Genomic DNA, 16,253 nt, shown 5'->3' with positions numbered 1-16,253 from the left:
CCCAGGAAGATAAAATTTGACACTGCCTCCATATCTTCCCCTTCTATTTCCCAGGAGGTGATGGGACCAGTGGCCATGATCTTAGTTTTTTTGATGTTGAGTTTCAGACCGTTTTTTGCACTCTCCTCTTTCACTCTCATTACAAGGTTCTTTAATTCCTCCTCACTTTCTGCCATCAGAGTGGTATCATCTGCATATCGGAGGTTGTTGATATTTCTTCCCGCAATCTTAATTCCGGCTTGGGTTTCTTCCAGTCCAGCCTTCCGCATGATGTATTCTGCATATAAATTAAATAAGCTGGGGGACAATATACAGCCTTGCCGTACTCCTTTCCCAATTTTGAACCACTCAGTTGTTCCATGACCAGTTCTAACTGTTGCTTCCTGTCCCACATATAGGTTTCTTAGGAGACAGATAAAGTGGTCAGGCACTCCCATTTCTTTAAGAACTTGCCATAGTTTGCTGTGGTCCACACAGTCAAAGGCTTTCGCATAGTCAATGAAGCAGAAGTAGATATTTTTCTGGAACTCTCTGGCTTTCTCTATAATCCAGCGCAAGTTAGCAATTTGGTCTCGAGTTCCTCTGCCTCTTCGGAATCCAGCTTGTACTTCTGGGAGTTCTCGGTCCACATACTGCTGAAGCCTACCTTGGAGGATTTTGAGCATAACCTTGCTAGCGTGCGAAATGAGTGCAATTGTACGGTAGTTGGAGCATTCTTTGGCACTGCCTTTCTTTGGGATTGGGATGTAGACTGATCTTTTCCAATCCTCTGGCCACTGTTGAGTTTTCCAAACTTGCTGGCATATTGAATGTAGCACCTTAACAGCATCATCTTTCAAGATTTTAAATAGTTCAACTGGAATGCCATCACCTCCACTGGCCTTGTTGTTAGCCAGGCTTTCTAAGGCCCACTTGACTTCGCTCTCCAGGATGTCTGGCTCAAGGTCAGCAACTACATTGTCTGGGTTGTACACTAATCCTAATAACTTTCTTAGCTCCGAAACAGATTCTGTTTTGGAGCAGGACTATATAATAATATTGAGATACCTCCTGGCATTCTAAGAAATGTGGTATGTTTGTTCCAGATTAACAAATTAAACATAAGCTTAAATATTCAGGAATTTTCATAAACAGAGTGTACTTTTTGGATGCTGTTGATCTTAATATAACTATGTGGGTTGGATCCAGACTAATCGTTGCATGGAACTTGTGTCCCTCCAGTGATGGAAGGCTCTCTGATTAATTTCCATTAGCAGAACAAGAAGGGTTATTTGAGGCAGCCCCCCCATACATTCTCCAATATTCCCCCAATATCTGTTGGGGACCTTAGAACAGGATAATAGGTTATGTAGATTACAGAGTGGAGTGGGTAACTGCAGGAAACTGGCCCCTCCCTAGTCTTCTAAAATAACTCCCCGCAGAACCAAAAAGCCTTTAATCAACAGAGGAACACCTGTTAGATACACATCAAATTTAGTTGTCATGAATGAAATCAGTATGACCTAAATTATGCCATGGTTAATATGTTCAGCTACTTAGTCTGGTGGATAGAGCTCACTCACTATGGTAATACATAGAGGATAAAAGGCTAGGTTTTAAAATTTAAAGAAATAAGTCCGTGCACCTTTGCTTACTTTTGCTTACGTACGCAATGTCGTATACACTTCATTACTGTGTAAGTTATGAAGTTATCATCTCCATTGCCTGGGCAATGATCCTAGAACAAAGGTCGATGGGTGGATCTCTTTTGACTTATTTGGAGGATCTATTCCTGGGGTAACATTTTTTCTGTGAAGTTGAATTACGAAAATACTAGACATCCTTTAGTTTGCAGCCTTGCACCTATACATGACTCTGCATGTTGGAACGAAGAAGGATTGCAGCCTTTCTGAAGAACTGCAATTAGGAGATGGATACATTAATGTAACGAACAAGATATATCTAAATTATTTCCTTTGCATATTTCTATCCTTTTTAGATTTGTATAAATGGCTTCTTTCAATACCGGGCTCTCCGCTGCTTCTTTTGTATAACTTCAATATGTTTCTGAGCAGACTACAATACTATATATCACTATCTCAAAAGCTAAACATTCTGTTCATCTTTTACCCAGTAAACAACAAATCACATAATAAACATTAGATATCTTGGTTCATAATTAAACTTCTGGCAGGATAGCAGACACTTATTCTGTATTAGACTTGCTAATATAAATTGTCTTCAACCCAACCTGCTTAAGAATGATTATGTATTCCAACGATAAGCTTCACTGATGTGTTATCAGGGACTCCTTGTATTGTGGACAAGCAGTATGATCATGGCCCATAAACAGCCTACAGAATGTTCCTACCTATGGATTATGGGCACAATAGACCATAACAGCATTTCTACAACCCATTTATCTTGGTAATGTGCACTTGAGGGGTCCATCACTATGCAGATTATTGACTATAATATCATCAAGATCTGTTTAAGCAGCAGTTTAATCTATGAATGATCGACCTGCTGCTAATGATCGAGTTAGCAGAAGGATTAATAACACGACAGAAAACCTCCCTCCATAGCTTTAGCTCGTTGTCTGGAGGAGTTGACTAGGACAGATATATCCTGGAAATAAGCAAGTCACATGTGACTGTATCTTCTCCCCTCCAGCTGTCTGAGGCCCAGGGGCAGTTCTTTTGCCAAAACTGGGAGAGAAATTTAACTGGATTGTCTGGGGACTAAACCTGACACCCACCACAGGCAAAGTATGTTATCTATAGTGACCAGTGTTATGCTATGGCCAGATCTTGAGATCAGGCCCGCCAGGTCAGCAGCAGCGTATTCCCTTCAGTTTCAGGGCCATGTCCTGTGACAAGGGAGTAGCTCCATATCAAGCAGAACAGGGCTGGGAGAGATGCAAGCACTACACACATGCAGACACTTCTGCACTGAGCTAGGGAGCCCTGGTGTCAGATGGGAATGGGTGCAGCGGGTGGCCAGGCTTTACACACCCAAGCCAAACTTTCCTTGCCGCCAATGCTGCTTGCTCTGAGATGTATCTTCCCACCTGCAGATCAGTTATTCCCTGATCCTGCAGTTGATACTCTGAGATCTGGCAACTCTTATGAAAGAATGTTTGCATTAATTTAACACTAGACACATTTTTTAAAAAATCAAAATGTAAATGTCTGTTAGGATTCAAGGTTGCCCCCATCCTCAGTTTGGAAGACAGAAAGTAATGATAGGGCCAAAGCATATATCATCACTTGGCTCACATCAAGCTTTTGGAGATCTGCCAAACCAGCTAAAAAGACTCAGCATTGGACCAGAAGCCTCGAGTGATCGATCCTTCCTGCTTCTTCAGAAATGCTTCTCTGTCAGCTGTGGTTTCTATCTGAGCAGCCTGAGATTCACTGCAGACCATCTTCTTCAGGACAGGCAAGACCCTTAAATAAGCACAAGTCCTTAATTAAAGAGAACCTTTATAGAGCAGTCTTCTCTAACCTGCCACATTTCTGGTTCTCCATGGTTTTTAAAGACACATGCAAGGTTTAGAAAATGCCTCAAGAGACTTGGTTCCCTATTTCGTGTGTGTGTGCGTGTGTGTGTTAATCTTAATGTGACAGGAACTGGAGCAATTTCACTACTGATGAGTTTCTCAAGAGGCACAACCTGGCCCAGGCAAGGCATGAGTCTGCCAACCCAAACCTGACATTTCCAGTTTGTAATTACATCGGTAAGATGTATTTTCACCCATCACATAGACTACACTGCTAATGATTTTTGTGCACATTGATAAAAACCTGATAGAACACATAATGACCTTTAATTAAAGAACATAACATTGACCAGCAGTAAGAGTTAGTATCCTTCTCCCACTTCTCCAACATTATTGAGGTTTGCTCACAGTCTACATAAATGGAAAACAGAAACTTCAACCATAAGTTCAAATAAACTCTTATATTTCTCTCCAAGCACTATCTGAAGCTACAAAAATTCCTTGGAGAAGGACGGTCACCAAGTTGCTCAGCAATTTTACCATGGCAATCAGGCAACAATTCCCTCCCCGTAATACACACTGGCTCTCACTGGTAAGGTAGTTTAAAGATACATAAGATCTGACATTCATAAGAATACATCCTTGCTGGAGCAGATCAAAGGCCTATTTAATCCAATACTCTGTTCACAAAGTGGCCAATCAGATGACCTTTGCCTAGACAAAATGAGAAGGAAGCCATTGTTCCCACTTTCTAGTGTCGTGGTTCCCAACTTTGGGTCCTCAGATGCTCTTGGTCTGCAACTCCCAGGATTCTGGCTAGTGCACCTATTGGTGAAAGCTTCTGGGAGTATTAGTTCAAGAACATCAGGGAAACCAAGGTTGAGAACTAACGTAATAGTACAACTATAGATGCTCCTGTTATAACAGCAAGGAGACTGTGAATCTGCTTTGCACAGTAACCAAGTGTTTAGAACAATCATAAGTATTAATATAATAATAATAAGTATTGATTTTATTACAGGTTTTAATGTAATATTTGTTTAATTGGTTTTTAATATTTGTATGCCTACTGTTTTTGTTTTGTTTCTGTTTTTTTGAATTGTGGTGCTGAAGGAGACTCTTGAGAGTCACCTGGATTGCAAGGAGATCAAACCTATCCATTCTGGAGGAAATCAACCCTGAGTGCTCACTGGAAGGACAGATCCTGAAGCTGAGGCTCCAGTACTTTGGCCATCTCATGAGAAGAGAAGACTCCCTGGAAAAGATGCTGATGTTAGGAAAGTATGAAGGCAGGACGAGAAGGGGACGACAGAGGATGAGATTGTTGGACAGTGTCATCAAACCTACCAACATGAATTTGACCAAACTCTGGGAGGCAGTAGAAGACAGGAGGGCCTGGCGTGCTCTGGTCCATGAGGTCGCGAAGAGTCGGAAACGACTTACCAAGTAAACAACAACTGTTTTTAAGCTTCTACATATTGTCTTTTTAATGATGTAAGCTGCCTTGGGTTCTTTTTAAGGAGAAAGGTGGGATAAAAATATTTTAAATAAATAAAATATAAATAAATAAATAAATAAACAAACAAACAAATAAATAAATAACAGCAGAGTCAAGAAAGCCTACTTTCTCTCCAACCATCTAGTACTTCTTTACTCTTATGCTTTTACCTGACACCTGCTTCCATCATCTTTATCCTTTTTCTTAAATCACTATGTTACTGAGCAACGCATAATTCTTCAGTATTTGTGAAAGAGAATACAAAAGTCTTCTGTGTACATACAACACTTTGAATCTTGTATCAGAAGGTTTGTATTTTCCCATATGCAGCTACTGTATCATGTTCTGTGATCATCAACAGAAGCCATTTTTAGTGTTTCCACAAGCTGTGTGATAACAACTAACCATGCGAAAAGGGTGATTTTTTTTGTTTCTGTGCTATACTCTGATTTAAAACAGTTTGGCTATGTTTTGTAAACATTTTCAGAGAATGACAGTGCTTGGTTAACTGATAAAGTAATTAAAATAATAAAATAAGCGGCACACAATTGCCACACATCTGGCAGTTCTAATTTCTAGAGAGACCCTTTCTGTTTTATTATCTTACTGCCTAAATAAAAAACACCACAATTTTGGGGAGCATAAGAGATTGTACAACACTGTAGTAAGAAATCTGTGGATTTCCCACAGTTCTTTGGGGGAAGCTGCAACAGTTTAAATGGTTTATTTTTAATGTAAACAAAAGGGTCAAAGTGTCAACAATAAAGTAAAGCAAGGCAGCCTGCTCAGCTGGTATTGTTTGCTCTTATGTAAGGCCAGAAGGTAGGTACACTAGACAAAGGACACAGGACAACTCCATGATTGCATGGCATTAAAGTTCAATTTCAAGTTAAAAAAAAACACCAAAACACCACTTAATAAAAAAATAGAGATTTGTTCTGTTGTTTCCCTCAACGATCAACAGCAAAATGTCACAATTGTGACATTTGCATCTATCTATAAGACTTGCCTGAAGAAACACGTTTTCACCTTCTCTTACAGACTGATATGAAAACAAACTGCTCACAGGTGGAAGACATATTAGAATTTATTCATTAAATAAATGGATCAGTCTTAGTTTTTATTCCAAATTGAATCCATTAGGCTGCAAAATGAAGGAGACCAAAGATACTGCTCTTCCCTCAAGTGATTTTCCTCTGAATGAAGGCAGGTGAGATGTGGAGTGGCAATGAACAACCCCTTTGGCACAAAAAAAACATCATTCTGCCATTAAGCAGAAAGCAAAAAAGTCAGATTGCACAGAGTACTATAAACCATGCCTGTCTATATCCCATTTTTCCCTACATATGACTGCGCCCACTATACACCAAACTAAATAAAATCAGGCAGCAGTCTTTTCATCCCTGATTACTCTTAACTATCATCATGCTTCGATCTCTAATCCGACACTTAATTCAAAACTGGTCATTAAGAGAAATACATTTCCTCCAATTGTTGGGCTCTATTTCTTTATCATAAAAGCAGTACATAAGAAGCACAGCCGAATATGGGGCTGTGTAGAAATACATATCTTATACGACATAGTATATACTGTACAATGGATGGGGAAATGTTTTGGTCTCAGGAGCCTGGACTGACCCCCACCAAGCCCAATCCAGACGGTGGATCAGATCAGGAGATGGGGCTCCACTTTAGCTCCAATCTTTCCTTGCCATCTTCTGGCCCTTCCCCATCCTCTTGCCAATTTGATAATTAACTAAATATGTGTAGCAAAAACTTAATAGGTGTGGAGATTTTAGGTTGTTTTATGATAGCTTTGCTTTCCAAAGGGTGCTAAGGGTTTTAAAGTCACTATCAGTGGATCCAGTATTTCAGAGCTCTATACTTTCACATGTATATTTTACCTGTGAAAAAAGTTGCGCCTGCTTAAGCAAGCAAACACACATGTTATAAATTTACACAGATTAACCAGATGGCTTTGAGGAAGGAGAAAACATCAAATTGCAAAACCCTTGAGCCCTAGCAACCCTGCAGTTTACCTGTACATCAGGGTTTTCCCAAATTCTCCTAAGGGAAGTACTGCTTCACAAAGCACCAAGCACAGACTTGTCCCTGTGAAAACAATTCAGACCATCAGCGCGGCTCTTTTGGTCTGTGGAGACTTCGCGTTCTCAAAAAATAAATGAAATTCCTGCAGGACTTGGTAGTGCAACTGTTTTACAAAATCAGCTTCTAATATTCTCATCTATCATACTATTATGAGTTATTCAAGTGCACAGATATATGTGCCAAACAAAGGACAGTAATAGCATACTCGAATTTTAATAAATAATGATGTCAAAAGAGGAAGATTCCTTGCTGTGTAAATAGATTTTATTCCTCGGGCCTTGCCAACAGTAACTGCCTATGCCAAATGTATCAGATCTCTGGCAAATGTATTCTCGAAGGCTTTCACGACCGGGATCTGATGGCTGTTGTGGGTTTTCCAGGCTATTTTTCTGCCTCTGGCAAATTACTTATTTGGACTACAATAGGCATACTAGCTGCAGAATTCTGGGAGCTGCAGCTCAGAAAATAAGCTTCTCCAAGCTTTAATTTTTACTCAGGTAGTAAATTTGTCCACTGGAGGAGGGAATTTACAGAAATATGTGTTCTTCCTTATTAAACATTCCCTTCAAATGTTTCTACACGAACCTTCACCATAATGTGCTACTTCTCTGTGTGCAAAAATTGAAAATAAGAAGGGCGATTCAAATACATGGCATGAATCTAAAAGCTGGTTCTAACTAAGATAAACGTTTTGAACCAACTGCAGAACAGCACATTGGCAGATATATAATCACACTGACTCAGTCTGATCTAGCGAACAAATGGATTTCGGCATATGACATGTCAGTTAAGTAGCCATTCTGGCACCAGGCGAGTGGGAGTGGCATCATCTCTCAACTACTCCACCGAGGAGGCATGGACACCGACTCCCATAAAAGAGGAGGAGGAGGAGAATGTGTTGTCCTCCAAAACAGAGAGGGCAAGAGCGAAAGAGTGATGCTATATTTTCAAAATTAGGAAAGTGAATAGGGTGAGGGGTGTTGCTGTTTATTTTCCTAAGATTCACAGATATATGCACATCTGGATTTTGGTACTCCCTAAATGATGGTGCCCTGGGGCAAAGCTCCGGTTGCTCCACCTGAGTTCCAGCCCTGTGAACAGAGCTAAGAAAGAGGTTACTGCTTTGGACTACCACTTCCAGAACCCCCCAGTCACTAGGGTTCTAGGAGTTATAAGACAAAAAAATAATTTTTCCAAGCTCTCATGAAAATGCATAAGAACTGCAGGCCATTCTGTTTTTCTTTTCATCCCCTCCCCCAATTTCTCCTAAATGTTATCATGCAGCTGGAAGCTGTTCTATTGCTGTTTTTCCTTCCAGGATACCCTTAGATTGGATTATGGCGATTTTGAAAAGATGTAATTATAAATAACCACAACCGGCCTCTACCTCTGTTGAGCTGGGTAGGTAAAAATGCTAAACCCCCTGAACAACATATGAGTTAGTAATGAAAAACAACACACACACACCCGTCAGAGAGCTGTGGAGAGAAATGACAGGCTTTGTCACTGCCTAGAAGGAACAAATTTCATTCAATAATTACTTTGGCAGGTAGCAGAATTATCACCTTACCTTATTTAATAGTAAATGTTTTATTTAATAGCAAAGCAGGGTTTTATGTGTGTTTGAACATCTGAATCCACAGTTAATATGTGGAAGGGAATTCTAATTATCAGGGTGATCTCTAACATGATGGCTACCTCAGGCAGTAGATCTGAGCAGGAAATTATTAGTTATTTAATGTTATTTTGTATGTTTGCTGCCAGGAATGGGGGAAAGGTGCTTGCGTGATTTTTCTGCCTCATATGCCAAAACCATTTAGCTCAATTTAGGTGGTGGCAGTAGTACTGAGTACTCTTTGTTACTGTCTCCAGAAGCAAAATATTTTGGGCCATCCTTAGCAATTAGATATTTTTCCTATCAAGAAGAAACATTCTGTTCTTTCTAACTAGTTGGAGCCGAAGTTCCCTCTAAGGTGCATGCCTGCGTGTGACTCCACCCCTTCTGTGCGGCGTCCTTTCTCATTCACACACCCACAGCAATTGCTTTCAGCCCCTTTGGTGGTTCCAGTCGCAACAGAAACTCAAGTGCATGGTGGGATGGAGTCACACGCATGGGGGGCAGAGTCCTGCCCAGCAGGGCTGAACATTAGAGAGAACACTGGCCACAGCTCAAACGTATGGTTCTGTAATCAGTTCATCAACAAAGACAATGGTAATAAATAATATGTGAAATTCCTGAACTATTATCATACTGTACTTGAAAAGCTCAAACATTTCCCAATTTCTAAGATTGCTCACTGATACAGTATAAGTGACAGTCCTAGCCTCTTAGCAGTTCTACATGTTTCATATTACCTAGATGGAAAATATTTAGGATGTAGGAAGAAGTGTCAAGCTTAGAGACAGATTCCTACAAGTAACAATTCCACCATCACACAGTCTGCTGAGTCGGAACACATCTAGGGTCATCATATCCAATATCCCACATCACCCTTTCACAAACTAGTGTAGCAATCCTAACAAATTCAGACAGCAAAATTACACTCCAAATACTTCTGAAGGCATGTGGGGATAGGGTGTGTACAATATTTTATGTTTTCTATCTAAAATCCCCGTAATGAAGCTTGGAAATGTTATGGGTTTTTTGACTACTACTCTCACAATTCCCCAGTCAAAAGCTATGCCAACTGAGGAAATTCTGGGACTTTTATTTCAAAAAATAAAACAACAAAGAAAAACTTTCCATAGCTCTGTACCCAAGGCCAACCCTCAGGCTTTAAGAGAACTGCAAAAAAGAAGAGTAAACACAAATCACAAACCACAGCTATCATTCCCAGTTACTGTAATTTTTCACCTGCTTTTTGATTTTTCTTCTTCTTTTTCAATGTAGATCTATAAATGGCATTTCCATACAGTTATCTGATCTGTGAGAAAAAATTAGTTAGGCATCCTTCAGTCTTGAGAGACTATGGTAATGTGCTCTGTATGGAGGAGTTGGAACAGCGTCTAGTGTGGCTGAGAAGGCCAACTCGAGAGTGACAATCCCTTCCACATTGAAGACAAATACAATCTGCCCCCTGTCCAGCTCCCTGATTTTGCTGCTTTCAGGATTGCTGCTTTGTCTCGGCCTGCTGGACAAGTGACTCTTCAAAATGGGAGAGGCCATGATGCACCGCCTGCCTCCAGGCTGAACGCTCAGATGTTGGGGTTTTCCATCTGTTGAGGTCCATTCCTAAGGCCTTCAGATTCCGCTTGCAGATATCCTTGTATCGCAGCTGTGGTCTCCCTCTGGGGCAATTTCCCTGCACTAATTCTTCATACAGGAGATCTTTTGGAATCCGACCATCAGACATGCTCACAACATGCCCAAGCCAACGTAGACGTCGCTGTTTCAGTAAACATATACAGTGGTGCCTCGCATAGCGAGGTTAATCTGTTCCGGATTAACCTTCGCTATGCTGAAGCATCATTGAACGGATCAAAAAAACCCATTGGAACGCATTAAACATCATTTAATGCGTTCCAAATGGGCCAAATACTCACCGTTCAGCGAAGCTTCGTAATGGCCGGCAGCCATTTTCGCGCCCTCGCCTCGCTTAACGAGGGCGCGAAAACGCTGCACGTGGCCATTTTGGGCCATTTCCGGGCTTCTGGCGGCCATTTCGGCCGCCAAACAGCTGATCGTCGGGCTTCGTTTTGCGAAGATCGGTAAGCGAAACGCTTACCGGTCTTCGCAAAGCGAATTTAGCCCTATTCAAAAAACGTTAAGCGATCGCATTAGCGATCTGAAAAAATGGATCGCTATGCGATTTCATCGTTATGCGGTGCGCTCGTTAAGCGAGGCACCACTGTACATGCTAAAAATTCCAGCTCGTTCTAGGACTACTCTATTTGGAACTTTGTCCTGCCAGGTGATACCAAAAATGCGTCAGAGGCAACGCATATGGAAGGTGTTCAGCTTCCTCTCCTGCTGTTCACGAAGGGTCCAGGACTCACTGCAGTACAAGAGTGTGCTCAGGACACAGGCTCTATAGACCTGGATCTTGGTATATGCCATCAGCTTCTTATTAAGCCATAATCTCTTTGTGAGTCTAGAGAACATGGTAGATGCTTTGCCAATGCATTCATCCAGGTCGACGTCTATTTATTTTATTTATTTATTTATTGAATTTATATGCCGCCCACTCTACCCAGAGGTAGAGAGTGTCAGAGATCGTTGAGCCAAAGTACACAAAGTCATGAACAACCTCCAATTCTTGTGTGGAGATAGTAATAGAGGGAGGTGAGTCCACGCCCTAGCCCATGACTTGTGTTTTCTTCATGCTGATTGTTAGTCCAAAGTCTTGGCAGGCCTTGCTAAAGCGATTCATGAGTTGCTGAAGTTCTTCAGCAGAGTGGGCAACAACAGCTGCATCATCGGCGAAGAGGTAGTCCCGCATACATTTCAGTTGGAGAATACCATGTCAGTGGTGGATCTATTAGCTCGAAATCGACACTGTGATTCTGGATAGACTCTGTCTGCAAGCACCTGGAGTCTCTTCAGTACAACACGGGCAAGCAGCTTCCCTACAATGCTGAGAAGAGAGATGCCATGGTGGTTATTGCAGTCACCCATTTCCTTTGTTCTTATACAATGTGACGATGTTTGCATCCTTCATGTCTTGTGGTACTCCACCTTCCCTCCAGCAAAGACAAAAGATTTCATACAGCTCGGTGGTGGTGATCTCTTTGCAGCACTTCAGCGATGTTATCCTGCCTTGCCTGAGGCAAGGGAATCCAAGGCCTGCTTTTATTTCTGGAAAAGTTGGTTCGCTGTCCAACTCTTCCAAGACAGGCAGGCACTCAAAGTTATTTAGTGCCTCTTTGATTACTACATTCTCTCTGGAATATAGCTCAGAGTAGTGCTGCACCCAGCGTTCCATCTGCTGTGCTTGGTCCTGGATGTAGCAGACTTCAAGGGAGCAGATTTCTTCTACATTGGACCTAAAACCTGCTTGGTACCATCATACATTCCCTTGATGTTACCTGTGTCTGCTGCTATCTGTATCTGAGAGCAGAGCTAGATCCAATAATCGTTGGAACACCTCCTAGCAACATGTTGGACTTTGCTACAAGAAAGCCGAAGAGCCTGCAAGTTGTACTCACTAGGACAGGCTTTGTATGCTGCTAGAGCTCTCCTCTTATCCTCAATGGCTGGCATCAACTCCTCTGAATGGGCTTTGAACCAATATGCCATCTTTTTGGATTTTGTGCCAAATGTGGACAAGGAAGTGTTATCAACAGCGTTCTTGAAATGTTCCCATCGTTCAGGTGCATTTGCATCAGTCGGGCCTGGAAGGGTTTCCTCAAGCACTTGGGCAAATTCCTCCACTTTTCTTTGATCGCGAGTCTTGCTGATGTCAATATATGGTCTTCCTTTTCCGTGTGATACAATATCTTTGCTCACATTTTACTCTACTACACACTAGGGAGTGATCAGTATCACAATCACCAACTCTAACATTAAAGTCTCCGAGAATGAACAGTGGTTCTCTCTCCGGTATTTTTTGAATACTAGCTGCTATCAAAAAATAGTGTTGGTGCATATGCACTAATGAGGGTGACCGGACCCGCTGATGAGAGGAGCTACAGAGGCAGGATTCTTTCACTCCCAACAGTAGGTGGAACAATGGATCTCAGCAGAGTATTTCTGACTGCAAAGCCACACCATGTTCCCTGGTCTCATTCAATGGTTTTCCCTGCCAGAAGAATGAGAAGTTTTTTTCTTTGACAGATCCCATGTCTGGCAATCTCGTCTCTTGCAGGGCAACAATGTCCATCTGCAGTCTACTCAGTTCCATGTCAGTGACAGCTGTCTTGCACACTTCGTCTATTTCCTGCAGGTCATCAGAAAAGCCAGGTGTCATTGTCCGAACATTCCAGGTGCCCAACTTTAGGGGAGAAGTTTTCTTATGATTGTTGCATGCTGCAGGTTTATCGATCTGCTTGTTGGCTTTCACCCTAAACCCCATGCACCCCATGAGGTTAACAGGCCGTGGCGAGGGAGCACCTTACTGGGTGGGACTGCCCAGCTTAAGGTGGGTGGTAGCTACCTAGTGAGGTGCAATGACTTCCCCCACCGTCAGAAGTAGTCCCTGGCATCATGCTCTACACCAATCGAGCAAAGACTTATAACTGGTATCCCCCTCTCCACGTCGCTGAAATAGTCCAATGGAAAGGCAAGAGCCAATACAACTGGTTCCAGCGACGTCGCAGGAGTTGCCAGAATGACACAAACTGCCTCCGGGACTCTGGCTCCGGATTTTGCCTTGAGGTTTAACTCTTGAAGCCTTCTCTTAGATGGATATAGCCACAAGGCAGTGGAGGTTTGAAATCAAGAGTTTTCCTTCTCCTAGATGGGCTGCCTTCCAAGGCTGACGAGCCCTACCTACCCGGCCTGCTCCCTAAGAGTGCGGAGATTAGAACACAAGCCTCCAGCTGCTGGACCTTGTCTTCCAAGAGGACCACCAACTTACATTTAGAGTATTTCTACCCACACAGGTGTGAAAAGATAGAGCTGTATGAAACTCAGATGTATCATTGAGAAGAAACTTGCTCACCATTAGAAAAAGAACCAATGGAAATGCTTAAAAATATGAACAGCTGTTTGCTAAGATCATCACAATTAGGAACCAGCAGTAGCATTAGGGGATATTAGCTTTTTCTTGGGTTTGCTTATTCTATGGCTAAAAATTATTCTGTAATGGGAGCTGATGCCTTGAAGATGCTTGGATGAATGTGTATTACAGCTCACAGTAGTACCTGTCCAGAGAACTTCTTCATGTTCTATGTTCACTGTAGTTAAAAAAGGAAAAAGAAAAACCTGATGCCTGGTGTATGAGGTTTAGACTGAGTGAGCATTCCTTTCCAGTGTATAACATTTTATGATCCCTCCATGCCATGGTAAGTATTCATACATTGCTGATTACAAAGAAGAAGCACAAACCACTCAGAACAACTTTAAAACAAGTCCAGTTTGAAGTGACTGGAGATAGCACAGACGCACAGGCTCAGTTTCATTTGAAGAGGCGCTAACAGACAAAGTTCTTCACTGAATTTGCCAGTAGTGTCCAATACGGTTTAGAAAGATAGAAGCAATGTAAAAGAAATCTGATCCTAAAATGCAGAATAGAAAAATGAACATTGCAAGCTGCCTCAAATATGCATTATCTGGGAAACTTTGTTTCTGTCATGTGCACCTGCCTTTCTAAGCACAAAAGGAACAGCACCAGCAACTTACTTCCCATTACCAATAAAAAATTCTACTGTTTGACAGGAAGAGGTCATATTTCGCATCTCTTTAAACCTAACAATAATGCATTTTTGAACTAGAGGCTATGTTTAAAGAGATGCATACTGTATATTAAAAGGAAGAACATTTATGTTTCCCCTCTTACACTAGCATTCAGAAATCTGAGATCAGGGATACAGATAAATGGAATTGATGTGATGCATTTAGAGATGAATTTAAATAGTCAGTGCATATTTTAAATACGTAAGTGGCTTAGTCTGCTTTTGAGGATAAATGAATCATGTTAAGACTGTTAGGCACAGTCCTGCTGTCCCCACCTTGCACATCTCAAGGTTTATTTTCCAGTTAACTTTGCTATCACCAATAATAAGCAGAACAATGACGATTGTGGGAATTATAGCAAAATTATACATAATGGCTGAAATTCTGTTGCTTACTACAGTAAATCATAACTAGAAAAGGTCCATTCAATCAATGGGTATTTGGTGAGTCATCTCCTCTGTAGGTCTCACTGATTTAAAGGGACCTACTCTACTTGTGACTTACTGTGCTAAAGTAAGTCACAACTAGGGTGGACTCATTTGACTCAATGGAACTTACGATGAGTAGACTCAACAAATTCCCACTAATGGGCTTACTCTAGTACAACTTACCATGCTAAGCAACAGGATTTTAGCCTATGTGTGGATCAAGTACTCTTTAGTAGTTCAACTGAAGATATATTTTAAGTCACTATGAATTGAAAAACTATCCTGTTGTTCCACGCGAGTTTGAACCAATTCAGCCTGCTTTTACTTGCCAAACAATACACACAACCTAATTACACTAGCAAGCCTCCATTTATTAACAATGTTTTTAGGTGAGGGGTGAGGAAACTCACACCATGGCTGTTTCATTGCCGTTCTGATGCTTTGAATGACAAGGAGCTGTTGGGGCTCAGATAATATTTGGATCTCTGAGCAGAAGGAATATATTTACTTTTTGACTCTTTAGACTTCTAAATATGGGTGAAATACAGCTGTGAGAACTAGATAACAAATAGCTCAGAGAGTTCTATTTCAGCGCTCAGATCTGCAATCAAAAACCTTTCAATGACCTTCAGAAAACAAGCTCCAATATACTCATCTAAGCTGGTCCTAAATCAGGTTTCTTGATATCATAAGTAAAACATGAGACATAATGACAGATCTGCCCTGTCTATATCCCCTTGCCACCGCCCAATAATTCTAAACATAGTGCTTGCAAAAGGATTGTCTGGCAGCACATCCAAATATGATTTTGTTAGGTTTCTTTGTATGCCTTCTGTCACTTTCTTACTATTCCATTTGTTGACTGGGGCAAAATCCAAAGTCACTTTCACTGCTCTTTCAAAATGTTTTATTTGCTCTTAAAAATACACAGAATTAATCTACTTACTTTTTTTTAAAAAAAAGCCCACAAACCAAACCCTGAGAATTGGGGTCTATCTCAACACACCCCTTTTAAATTTACACTCAGTATCAAAAGATAAGCAAAGCGGGTTGTTGGTCACAGTCTGACAAATGGTGCCATGTTAATCCCAGCAAGATTTCAGCCAGCAACTCCGCACATGTCCTAGTGTGTGTTTGGAGGGGACAGCGCAGCGAAACATCACGTGGGATTGATCCCACAGAAGCAATCTCCCAAATACCAATAATTAAGTCAGGCAAACTCTTACTGCAGCATTGGGTGGGTGGGGGGAACGGACATTAATGTATAATAGACCAAGAAGAAGTGGGGGGTGTTGGGGAGACAAGTCTAATCAAGACATTGTAATGACGATGAAAACAAGAAAAATACCAAGCCATTTCTGTAACAGCTAGAGCAGGGGACAATTCATGAACTGGAAGTGCCAG

At 41.4% G+C, this 16,253-nt stretch overlaps 1 protein-coding gene across 12 annotated transcripts in view; it reads right to left on the bottom strand.

Annotated features, from left to right (window-relative positions):
- Nucleotides 1-16,253, bottom strand: part of PHACTR1 (phosphatase and actin regulator 1) — a 325,437-nt gene that overhangs the window by 141,498 nt on the left and 167,686 nt on the right. The gene's annotated exons all lie outside the window — the stretch shown is intronic.

This window comes from Pogona vitticeps, chromosome 4 (genome assembly GCF_051106095.1).
Source record: "Pogona vitticeps strain Pit_001003342236 chromosome 4, PviZW2.1, whole genome shotgun sequence".
NCBI lineage: Eukaryota > Metazoa > Chordata > Lepidosauria > Squamata > Agamidae > Pogona > Pogona vitticeps.
This window is presented reverse-complemented; position numbering and strand designations above follow the sequence as displayed.